Genomic DNA, 4,290 nt, shown 5'->3' on the forward strand with positions numbered 1-4,290 from the left:
TTGCCATTTTACTTTCCATGCATACGCGTCACGTCACGCGTACGCATCACCATGCGACTTCATATCCACGCGTGTGCGTCTGTTACGCGTATGCGTCCGTGGTGCATTCAAAATCCTTTATTTTCCACTAGTTCTCCACTTTGCATGCTTTTCTCTTCATTCCTTTGGTCCATTCCTAGCTTCTTAAACCTGAAATCACTAACACACATATCAAGACATCTAGTAGAATCAAAGGTGAATTAAAATTAACCAATTAAAGGCCTAAAAAGCATGTTTCACTTTCAAGTACAAATTAGGAGAAAATCATGAAACCATGCCATTTTATTGAATAAATGTGGAAAAAGATGATAAAATCCCTCTAAATTAAGCATTAGATAAACCCTAAAAATGGAGTTTATCACCAAGGTATATCTCTCACTTCTATGTCTGTTTATCCACATGGTTATTTGGTTTCTTGTTACTTAAGACATTTATCACGCTTTATGTTGTTTCAACTTATCAGATTTTTCTGTGATGAAAGAGTTTGCCTGATTTTCTTGAATAGATACTCAGAGCTTAATTTCTTGCCATCTGTGTGTTTTAGGTAGGAAATGATGAATTCGGATATATGTTATGTGATATTTTAAAGCAGAACTTTGTTGATACATCTGGCGTGCACTTTGACTCTGAAGCTAGAACTGCATTAGCTTTTGTCATGCTTAAAGCCGATGCCGAGCTCGAGTTCTTGTTTTTTCGGAACCCTAGTGCTGATATGCTTCTTCATGAGTCAGAAATTGACAAAAATCTATACAGAAGGTGTTTTCTTAATTTATGTTTGTGTTCATAAAATTTTAGCCCAAGAATTTTGGTTTTAGTCAACATACTAATACTAATCTTGATGGCAATCTAAAATATTCCATTATGGTTCCATTAGCTTGATTCATGATCCATCCAAGTCAGCTCATCTTGCCCCATTGTGAATCGCTAAAGAATCTGGTTGTATTCTGTCATATGATCCAAATTTGAGATTGGCGCTATGACCATCAGCTAAGGCTACTTAGAAAGGCATAATGAGTGTATAGGACAAAGCTGATATCATACAGGTATTATGTTATATAACACTTTGTATTTCCCTAATTTTGTTCTTCTTTTGATTTCTTTTTTCATTTTCAATTTGTATCTATTATTTGGTTTTATGCTTTCAATTTGACCGAGGGTGACGAATCTAACGATGTTATATTAAAGAAGTTTTTTCACCCTAATCTCAAGCTATTAATTGTGACATAAGGTTCAGAGGGTTGTAGATATTACACCAAGGTAAGCTTACTACCAAGTCCGTTTGAGAGTCAGTGGCATAAGCACTTGTTTCATTGTTGATTGTGTGTGCAGAAATTCAAAGGCCAGGTGGTAGGTGTTAAAGTTAACCCCATTGACACAGCTGGGGCCGGTGATGCATTTGTTAGTGGGATTCTCTACAGCATTTGCTCATAAACAATGTGGAGCTTGATGCTGCCAACGCAACTTGGTCATCTATTAATATTTTAGATTATACCATCTTTAAGTGCTAAGTGTAATTTGTGACATCAGTTAATGAGGGAGATCCATGTAACATTGGGATGGTCATCTTATTTTTTTGCGTATCTTTTTATTGAGACGGTGAGATATTGGCCAATGATGTTGAAAAATAACATCCAATTTTATAGGTATCATGTAATAAATATTATATTTATCTATATGATTTTTGGCTTTCTATTTTTCTATTTACAATGTGTTTGATGCAGTAAATTTAGAAAACAAATCTAAAGTATTCATTTTTGCAATGGAAAAATCTAAAAAAATTATATTTTACCTTACTGATGGATTTACAAACGGATTCTCTTTCTGTATTCAAAGGTAGGGATAGTTTTCCAAGGTTCCAATTAAAGATGGAAAATCTTTTGGAAAATTTGTTGAAAAATCTATTTCTAATTACCGACGAAAAATCCGTCGAAAAACTTGTCTCTAATTACTGACGGAGAATCTGTTTGAAAGTTCGACATTCCATGGAAATGGAGGGGAGAATTTACTTAGGGAAAATATGTGGGTAATTGGTAAAGATCTATCGGTAAATTCCCGACGAAAAAAAATCCGTCGGTAAATAAGTTTCGACGAGACATTTGCAGAGGGACAAAATCCGTTGGTAATTTCGTCGATAACAAAAAATTCGTCTATAATAAAGACCAAATCTGTCTGTAAGTTTGTCTATATTAAGTAATTTTCTAGTTGTAAATAATTTTAGCAGAATTAATTAACAAACTTAATATTGTAATTTTCTGGAAAAGAATCTAAAAGGTAGAGAGAAGTAACAATTCTTAATTTGCATTTTATTGAGGGAGTTCAATAGACTTTCTCAGTTTGAAATATGCTTGAAATGACCATATTCTGCATGCTCCAAAACCTAGTTGAATTACCTTGAATTTTCAACTTAAAACATCTAAGTATCATTAGATAAAGAATCAAACTCAAATGGTTTTAAATTGTAGTTGAGATTTCGGTTGCTTCAACTTCAAGCTTAAAGGTGTGATTGTTTATGTTCACAACTTGAAATTTAACTTGTTACGCTTTGATACAGCCCATAATGCTATAATTCAACCGAAGTTCATAACCTTTGAAACAAAGGTTATAAAGTCATCATATTATGGATTAATAGAATGGTTTTTAGGATATTATACTTCATAGTGTACCATATATGTGTGAATTATTTACGCATTCTACTTTTTCTTAACTTGATCTTATGACAGGCAAGTTTCAAATAGAAAAAGAGGCAAGCAAAAGTCTTGGTAATAAATCTTATATTCTGATTTATCTTTCCACAAAAAAACCATGTCCTGAATATGATTATTTTGTTATCAGTTTCTTGAAGAAGCAAGCAAAAGTGAGAATGATATGTTTTCAAATGGTATTTATCTTTAAATAGTCATTTACATCCTTGAATACTTTATTAATGTTTTCAAAGTATAGAATTTACTACCTCCCTCAATCACACCCCAACATTATAAAGGAATATCCAAACTAGAATTAACCATGAATTAACATTTTCCATTTCATTTTTTATATCAATATTCATGCATCAATATCCACAGACCACGATATATACATTGTTTTATAATGGTAGTTTATCAAGCAATGGTTTGTGCTATTCTATGAATGTCAATGTTGCAAAATATTACAGTTCCCCCAATATTTCCTCAGCACTTATGGAGGTCCTTGGAAGATTGACAACGATCTTAAATCCAGCTGCAGATTTAAAAGGGAAGATGGAGATGTCACATCAAATCCAGGAATATGAATGTCTTGTGAATAAACTTAAGGTATATGATAAAGTCCAATCAATGAAGTAACCTATATAAATTTGATCAATACAAAAGCAAGAAACAACACTTGTGCCGTTATGCAACATATCACCTTTTGAATTTTGAGATTAGGAATTTATGTGGTATCTTGACTTTGTTTACTAGGAAGAATTGCGAGTGGAAAAGTTGAAGGCCAAAGAGGTAGCAGAGGACTTAACTTAGGAAATGGCCGAGCTACAGTACCAACAAACAAATTTTCTTGAAGTAGAATGTAAGCACTGAGTTTTCATTGAACAGGCATCTCTGTAAAGAATCGCTGAGTTAGAGGCACAGGTATGAACTTGAAAGCTAAAATTAGAGTATAGTTTCAAGAAAAGATTATAACTATGTATGTAATGGTAAAATTAGAATAAAATTAGAAATTACTAAGCTTTTTACCTTATTCTGCCCTTGTGGAGCTAGAGAATATAGATGCTAGAGTGGTGCACGAAATTGCAATCACACTTTTGCAATCCCGCACAACTAACCAGCAAGTGTACTGGGTCGTCCAAGTAATACCTTGCGTGAGCAAGGGTCGATCCCACAGAGATTGTCGGCTTGAAGCAAGCTATGGTTATCTTGTAAATCTTAGTCAGGATATCAGAAATTATCAGGATTGATTGTGAAAAGCAAAAGAACATGAAATGATTACTTGTTTTGCAGTAATGGAGAATAGGTTGAGGTTTGGAGATGCTCCATCTTCTGAATCTCTGCTTTCCTACTGTCTTCTTCTTCAAACACGCATGTCTCCTTCCATGGCAAGCTGTATGCAGGGTTTCACCGTTGTCAATGGCTACCTCCCATCCTCTCAGTGAAAGCGATTGCATATGCTCTGTCACAGCATAGCGGAATTCATCTGTCGGTTCTCAATCAGGCCGGAATAGAATCCAATGATTCTTTTGCATCTGTCACTAATGCCCCGCCTTCAGGAGTTTGAAGC

The 4,290-nt window shown here is 34.2% G+C and overlaps 1 pseudogene; it reads left to right on the plus strand.

The window, feature by feature from the left end:
* The first annotated feature begins 387 nt into the window (after nucleotides 1-387).
* On the plus strand, nucleotides 388-1,470 carry LOC107458826 (probable fructokinase-7; annotated as a pseudogene).
* Nucleotides 1,471-4,290: the final 2,820 nt, after the last annotated feature.

The sequence above is a fragment of the Arachis duranensis genome, chromosome 7 (genome assembly GCF_000817695.3).
Source record: "Arachis duranensis cultivar V14167 chromosome 7, aradu.V14167.gnm2.J7QH, whole genome shotgun sequence".
Classification (NCBI taxonomy): Eukaryota; Viridiplantae; Streptophyta; class Magnoliopsida; order Fabales; family Fabaceae; genus Arachis; species Arachis duranensis.